The sequence below is a fragment of the Macaca fascicularis genome, chromosome 14 (genome assembly GCF_037993035.2).
Source record: "Macaca fascicularis isolate 582-1 chromosome 14, T2T-MFA8v1.1".
NCBI classification, from domain to species: domain Eukaryota; kingdom Metazoa; phylum Chordata; class Mammalia; order Primates; family Cercopithecidae; genus Macaca; species Macaca fascicularis.
The window spans coordinates 69,695,442-69,703,782 of NC_088388.1; the positions used below are offsets into that span (position 1 = coordinate 69,695,442).

At 38.4% G+C, this 8,341-nt stretch overlaps 1 protein-coding gene and 1 pseudogene across 1 annotated transcript in view; both read right to left on the reverse strand.

The window, feature by feature from the left end:
• MMP26 (matrix metallopeptidase 26) overlaps positions 1 to 6,913 on the reverse strand; it is a 370,667-nt gene extending 363,754 nt beyond the window's left edge. Inside the window, exon 1 of the mRNA XM_065529738.1 lies at positions 6,657 to 6,913. The gene's annotated coding sequence lies outside the window, so the exon portion shown is untranslated. The remainder of the gene's footprint in view (positions 1 to 6,656) is intronic.
• On the reverse strand, positions 997 to 1,928 carry LOC102128855 (olfactory receptor OR51C1-like; annotated as a pseudogene).
• Positions 6,914 to 8,341: the final 1,428 nt, after the last annotated feature.

Sequence of the window (8,341 nt, forward strand, 5' to 3'; positions counted from 1 at the left end):
AGTGGAAATTACTTCATTATCTAAAAAGAAAAAGAAACCCTCATTATTGAACATTTATAAAATGCAGGAAAGTATAAAGAATATGTCAACAAAACAATATCCAGCTATCAAATATAAGCTGTTTTAATGTTTGGGATATGTTTATTTATACTTTTTAATATACATATACACATATTCACATGAAATATATACACAATAGTAAGTACTTTGTATACTAACCTATCTTTTTTTAACAAAATGTAATTTATATTTGTATTGGTATTTAACTTGTTGCATTGTATTTTATATTTTATTTAGTCAATACCCTAAAGTAATTGTTTAAGCAGTTTCCACATTTTCATTGCAATGTATAATGAATGATGTGTTGAACATCACAATATATCTTTACATCCTTGCCCATTTTTCTTCTTTAGACATATATTTAAACAATGGACCCCCAGATCTTTTACTATTAAAATACAAATGCATTTACCAAAGTGACCTCAAATACTCTTTTAAGAATTAGGAAAGTAGTCCTTTTATTCATACTTCTTGCTTATTGTTCTTATTCATATTCTTCAGCCATTTACAATCTGTCTGGTGGAATAATGAATCATTACAAATAAACTGTAAGAATTACTAAAACCTAGACTAGACTTTGCCTACTGATCTATGTTATGTGAGACCTACCTTGCATAGCTACATACTCTAGAGGTGGTGAGACTGCCTAAACTCCAAGTTTGACTTTACTTGTGCATGCTTTCAGACATGTTTTAACTGTGGTCCTATACTGTGCTAGGTTCAGTATTCATGACAGGATCAGATGTACCAGCATAATCTCTGCCCTCAAATAACCCACCATTTAGAACTGTGTAAACAGTAAGTTAATGGATCGTCAGAATAGAGAGAAAGCATGTTGAAACCAGCTTTTTCAATAAACAACAGTAACTCACAGTACTGAATGCTCAAACATGGGTCAGGGAAGTCTTGGTAAAGAAGGAGTACACTCAAACTTCCCTAAATTAGCTTAGAGAGAAATACTTTGAGCACAGTCTTGCGCATTTGCTTTGTCTTTACACTGTAGATTATGGGATTCATTACAGGAGGGATAAGCAGATAAACATTGTCAATGAGCGTGTGCACAAGAGGAGGGGCATGCTTTCCAAATCTGTGCACTAGTGACAAACTGATCATGGGGATGTAGAAGATGGTAACTGCACTGATGTGAGAGACACAGGTACCAAAAGCCTTTTTCCGCTCCTCTGGGGAGGCAATTCAGAGCACAGAGTGGATGATCAGAGGATAGGAGAGGAGGATCAAGACGGAGTCCAAGCCGGCAGTAGAGATAACAATGGCCAGGCCAAACGCACTGTTGATCGATGTGTCTGTGCATGAGAGCTTCATCACATCAGGGTGGAAGCAGTAGGAATGGTGGAGCACATGACTACGGCAGAAGGAGAGGCATTTAAGGAGCAGGAGTAGAGGCACTAGAGCTGTTGTCTCCCCAAAAACAATTGCAAAGCCCACTTTAATAATCCATGAATTGGTTAAGACTGTGGCATATCTCAGTGGGTTACAGATGGCAATGAAGCGGTCAAAGGCCATTGCCAAAAGTACTGAGGACTCCATGAATGTGAAGCCATTTGGCCAATGCAGGCATCAAAACTGATTTCTCGAGCATTGAACCAGAAAATACCCAGCATGGTGATCAATGTAGAAAGACACAGATCTAGGTCCATGAAGGATAGCATGGAGAGAAAATAGTACACGGGTTCATGGAGGCTCGACTCAGTGATGATGACAAACAGGATCATGCCATTTCCAGAGATAACAATGACATAGAGACAACAGAATGGGATGGAGGTCCAGGTCTGAGGGGTTTCAAGGCCAGGGATGCCAGTAAGGAAGAAGACTGCAGAGTGGAAAATGCTCTGGTTGAAGGATGGCATGATGAGTGAAGAAGCAGATGTCTTCGAGGAAAAGAACCACGTCCTGTAATAATGGAGAAGAAAAGTATTTTCACTCTCTTCTATACACCATACAATTTACGATCACTAGAGAACCACATCCTATTCTTCATTGAAAATGCATAGCCACTTACTGTTTTCTTAGATGTGTTCTTGAATGAACTAGGAGAGGACACAGACACTAAACTGTGTAACGAAACCTGGTTTTTAGCAAGATTCCCATTATACTCCATCTAGGCTTCAGGATATTTATATATACATATATAAAACAGGAAATTAGATTCAATAATAGAAAATATTTTCAGTTCTATGACTGTATGTACATGGGCAGACAGGATATTTCTGGGCAACCATAAGAAGCACAACAGGAAATTCACCCTGCTTTTCTTCACTTCTCAGTTTCTGAGGCAAAAACCCTAAGGTGCATTAAAGTTTATAAGTCCATGTGACCCAATGAAAGTAAGATGACAAGATAATATTAAACATTTTCTAGTAAAATACTCCTGATCAAATAAATACACAACAGCTGCTGAGTGAAAAAACAAATACATAAAACTAAGTACCAGGAAAGAAACAATTAAATCTAAATGGACCACAGTGGGTGATAATAGAAAAAAGGTTTGTTTATACAGGTAATAATTGAGAAGTTGATTATGTTCAAATGAAATTCTGCCTGAAAAAAAAAGATGGCTTAAATAACCTTAACAAGAACAAAGGAACTCATTGGAAAGTCATGGATAATAACTGGAGTATTTACCTGAGCAAGTTTCTTGATTTTCCATTTCTGCAAAAGGGTATTGAGAATAGATTGGCTGGGGGAAAGAGGTTTTCTCTGGAGATCTAAGTGTTTGCTCACCTAGATCCATAAATCTGTAGGACTGAAAAAGTTTCTGTATATTGCTTCTTGTCTTAAGTTTTCTGACACTGTTTTTTATCTACAGAAAGAATGTTTGGTTTTTAACATATCTATGTTCCCCTTTCACTCACTCATGCATGTATTTACTCAAAAAAAATTAAATACCTACAGTGTTAGTGTGTGCATTAGAATCAGACTTGCTACTTTAAGAAGGTCTGTACATGACTCTGAGAAAGAAAATATTTGAGTGTAAGTTAACTTGGTTATCTTCATTGCAATCCCCTGAATGAATAGACAGGAACTTAGACATCAGTAAGAATAATTGGTTACAGAAAGTGCGTTCAAGAGGGCATTTCTCTAGGTATTTGAGAAGAAGTAAAAATGTTCAATACAGGAAGTCTCTTTGAGTTCTCACTAAAATATATATATATATATATATGCTGGAAATTCTGAATTGAGAGGCAATGCAAGACAAAACAAAATATATGGATTTTTGAGTCAACACTTGGATCTCAGTTAGAAGATAAGCTTCACTTTTTCACCTGCGACTTTACATACAAGAATCGAGACATGAACCAACTTCCACATCCTAGGGAAAATGACTCGTGCCCTGATAATGGAGCTTGAGAGTTGTGAAACTAATGTCTATGGTTGAAGTCACAGGATCAGTGACAAATATCGTAGGGTAATAAACCTAATGAAAATGAAGTCTGAGGACAGAGTGCTGGGGAACAGCAGTATTTAAAGAAAAGACCAGAAGAAGCATCCTCTAACGAAATTGAGGAGGCATGGCCACTAAGGTAAAAATGACTCCCAGGAAAATACAAGGACCATTTTTCCTCAGACCTATGATCTTAGAGCCAGAAAAAATGGCTAGCACAACAGCATCTAAAAGTATCTGTTGAATAAATGAATGAACTGCTTCTGAAAATAGTGATAAACCCCAGCACTTAATATTTCCACATATGTGTGATTTCTGATATGTGGCCCCCTCAAATTATAAGTTAAATTCATGCAACCATAAGAACATATTTTAACATAGGAGGAAAACAAACAGTTTTCTCAATAATCTGATATTTATCTTTGAGACAAGGACTTTGCTCAAATTTGAACCTAGTGATAAAAACATTTATTTTCCCAGTTGAAGTAGAGAGCAAGTAATGACCTTAAGATCATACACTCTTTATTTTAAAAATGAGGAAGCAACCTCTCAATTTAATGTTCTTTTTATTATAGTAAATAAGCCCAATTTGCAAACCATATATCTGATTAGGGGTTAATATTCAAAATATATAAGGAACTCCTACAACTCAGTTGCAAAAACACAAATAACTCAATTTAAAAACGGACAAAGCCCGGGCACGGTGGCTCATGCCTGTAATCCCAGCACTTTGGGAGGCCGAGGCGGGCGGATTACGAGGTCAGGAGATCGAGACCATCCTGGCTAACACGGTGAAACCCCGTCTCTACTAAAAATACAAAAAATTAGCCAGGCGTGGTGGCGGGCGCCTGTAGTCCCAGCTACTTGGGAGGCTGAGTCAGGAGAATGGCGTGAACCTGGGAGGCGGAGCTTGCAGTGAGCCAAGATAGCCCACTGCACTCCAGCCTGGGAGAGAGGGAGACTCCGTCTCAAAAAAAAAAAAGGACAAAGGACTTGAATAGAGATTTCTCCAAAGAAAACATACAAATGGCCAACAAATATAAAATATAAAAAGATGTCAAGTGTTGACAAGAATGAGAAGAAACTGGACCTATTGTACACAGTTGGTGAGAATGTAAAATCATGCAACCACTGTGAAAAACAGCACATCCACTCTGAGTATATATCCAAAGGAAATAAATAGTCAAAGAGATATCTGCACTTCTATGTTCATTGCAGAATTAATTACAATAGCCAACACATGGAAACAACCTAAATATCCATCAACAAATGAATGGATAAAGAAAGCACAAGACATGCATGTCATAGAATACTATTCAACCTTAAAAGCAGTAATATTCTGACACATGCTACAACATGGATGAACCTGAAATGAAATACTTCATGATTCCACTTATATTGGAATTATCCCTTAGCCAAACTCATAGAAACAGAAAGTCGAATAGTGATTGCAACAGACACAGGGAGAGGGAAAAATGGGGGAGATGCTGTTAAACAGGTATAAAGTTTCAGTTACTAAAGAAGAATTAGTTCCAGAGATCTGATATACAACATTTTGCTTATAGTTAACAATACTGTATTGTGTGATTAAAAGTTTGAGTAAATCTCATGTTAAGTGTTCTTTTCTTTCTTTTCTTTCTTTCTTTTTTTTACAGCATCTTGCTCTGTTGCCCAGGGTAGATGGAGTACAGTGGTGCAATCACTGCTCACTGCAGCCTCAAACTTTCAGGCTCCAGCGATCCTTCTGCCTCAGCCTGCCAAGTAAAGTACCTGTAAAGTAGCTGAGACTACAGGCACACACCATCATGCCTGGATAATTTTTTTAAAATGTTTTGTAGAGATGGGGTTTCACCATGTTGTCCAGGCTGGTCTTGAACTATTGAACTCAAGGAATACATCTGCCTTGGCCTCCAAAGTGCTGGGATTACAAGTGTGATTTTATCACAATAAAAATAAATAGAATAGCTATATTGTAAACAGCAAAAATAAAACATAAAAGAAAAACCCAACAGAGTAAGTACTCAGCTATATTTCTAATAAAATTAGTGGTCATGTATTTAATGTCTCCTAAGTGCCAAATAATTTACTTCGCTGAATCTCTGAGTCCCTCTTTCCACTGCACACAGCTCATAGCATCTTTCTTCAACTCCTGCAATCAAAGGGAAACATAATAGGATTCTTGTACCAGAGGGAACTCTATTAGCAAACATGGGTCCAAGAACAGCTTTTTTTTTCTTTTTTCTTTTTTCTTTTTTTTTTTTTTTTTAGACAGTCTTGCTCTGTCTCTAGGCTGGAGTGCAATGGCACAATCACCTCCTCCTCCCAGGTTCAAGCGATTCTCCTGCCTCAGCCTCCCGAGTAGCTGGGACTACAGGCGCCCACCACCACACGCAGCTAATTTTTTGTATTTTAGTAGAGACGGGGGTTTCACCATGTTGGCCAGGATGGTCTCGATCTCCTGACCTCATGATCCGCCCACCTCAGCCTCCCAAAGTGCTGGGATTACAGGTGTGAGCCACCGCACCCAGCCAAGAATAGCTTTTTTAAAAAATTCTATGATTCTTAAACCAGTCTTGAGTTGTCCTGCACTAAAACTAACAAGCAAATATTAAACTCTTCTTAAACAGATCTCTTTAAGTGTCTCTTTCTCCCCTACTGAGAATTCTTCCATGACAGGGCCTATAACTTAAACATCCCTGTCACCAGACTACCAGGAACATCGAAATAGCCCTCATGACAATGCTTCACATTCATTACTATCACAACACCATTATTGGGTATTAATAACTCCCTTTTATGGATGAGAAAGCAGGGTAAGATGAGATAATCGAGTCTCAGAGGAACCATATGATGTTCTCAAATTCATCCAACAAGCCAATGGCAGATTCAGGAATTGAGCTCTGTTCTTACTCCAAACGCCATGCTCTCGCAAACTCTTTATTTAATTTTTTTTTTTTTTTTTTTTTTACTGTGGAATGAACAAACACATGCTGATGACTGTAGTCTATATTTGGAATAACTATTTTGAATGCTACAACAATATTTTTGAGTTGACATAATGTATGAAAATATACTACTGAGTTCATGCTCACTAATTTACTCTGAACACTTCTGTGTTGACTTCATATACTATCTGAAGGTTATACAGTACCTGATCTATTTATAAATGTCTTCAGTGCACCACAACACTGACCTTGCGCGCAGAAGAATTCTGGGGTCTGGAAGGTGAGGTTATTTGATCCTGCCCCCTGCTATTTGAAGGATCATCCCACACAGCAGAGAATCTATGAACACAAAGCAAGTGAGAGTTGTCTCAACATCACTAACTTGAAGAAAGGTTCTGTACTACTACAGCTGCGGAATCAGCCCCTGATCAGCCCTGCCCCTTGACAAAGAGGTCCTCTTCTGCCAGGAGAAAACATAGGGAGAAAATTCAGGAATAGGAGAACTACCAGATTTGAGAGAAAGAGCCTTTATAAGGAGCCTAGAAGTCACCTGGTGAGAGTCATTTACCCAACAGAAAAACAAATTCCTAGGTGAGAACCCCATAGAGCTGAGTTCTGCTAACCCTTTGTGCTCCAAATAACAAATTGCAAAAGGCAACATATTTTCAGTCTGTCTTCACTCTTTCTTCCCCAAAAGATAATTCTACAGATGAACTGCAATTTCAGGTCTCATTCAAGAGCAATTTGAACCCTAAATAGCTGTGGGACCAGTGTACATAGAGCCAGAGTAAAGAAGTGGTGGTGTTAACGGATCATTAACAGCTGAGTTTGCTCAGCTGCCATTTGCCAATTTCACAGCAATCATAAGACATGGAACCCAAATAGGAAAGGGGTTGCTGAGTTACTACATTCACTGAAGGTAGTGCAGTGGTTTTCTGATTGAGGGCCCAAGCCCTCCCCTGAATTTCCTGGGAGTTGTTGCTAACCTGTGCATAGTCACAGAAAATGACAACTTAAGAGGAAGTGACTAAAGGAAGACTACAAAACTTTATGAGTCCCTTGTGTGTCCCTTGCTAGCTTACAGAGATACTAGGCTGCTCTAACTGTCCTAAAACTGCTACCAGTATGTTTACCACTGTGGTGGAGAATTAACCATGTTTGACAGACAGCTTCTATTTAAGCCGTGAACGCTCATAAATGACTTTCAGCTTTTTCATTAATACAGTGTTTCACAATTAATGGTGAGCTTGGAAGGTTGGTAAGTTTCAAGGACAACTATTTAAACATGTTTCTTGGTATAAGAGGCTGTATCAAGAGGACATTACCTTGCAAAGGCCTGCTATATGGAAGAAGAGGATGTGGTAACTATTCCCATTAGAGTTGCTACAGAGCAGATACCTGTTTAATTTTTTTCTTCTTCTTATGTTACAAGATGCTAGATCTCTAGGAAAATCTGGAAAGACGCGTTTTCTCCCAGAAGTTCACAAAGAACCTGAGAAAATATGCTCTCTTTTTAGGTATCTTCTGGACTAACTGAAACACAATCTTCCCCCAGAAATACTTCAGCGGGTTGGGGGGAAATCTTAACAGTCCCAGATAAATGTGCAACATAATGTGTGAGACTCCGTGGGAAAAAATGCACAATTTAAATAGAAGCTTTCAAGATACAGAAGCAAAAACAGATGTCCAGGCTGTTACAGGGAAATAAATGTGAAAATTTTACTATCCATGCTAGGAATTCCAGTCTGAGGAGCACTGGTTCATGCTCACAGACACATGTGCAGGCTGATCTTCTACACACAGCTGCAGAAAATGGGACACAGAAGAACTTCAGGCTCTTTTTTAGGGCAAACTCCAGACATTTAAACCATTCACCAGCCATGACCTAACAATCAGTGGTTACAAGAAGGGCATAATGATCAATATTCATTTT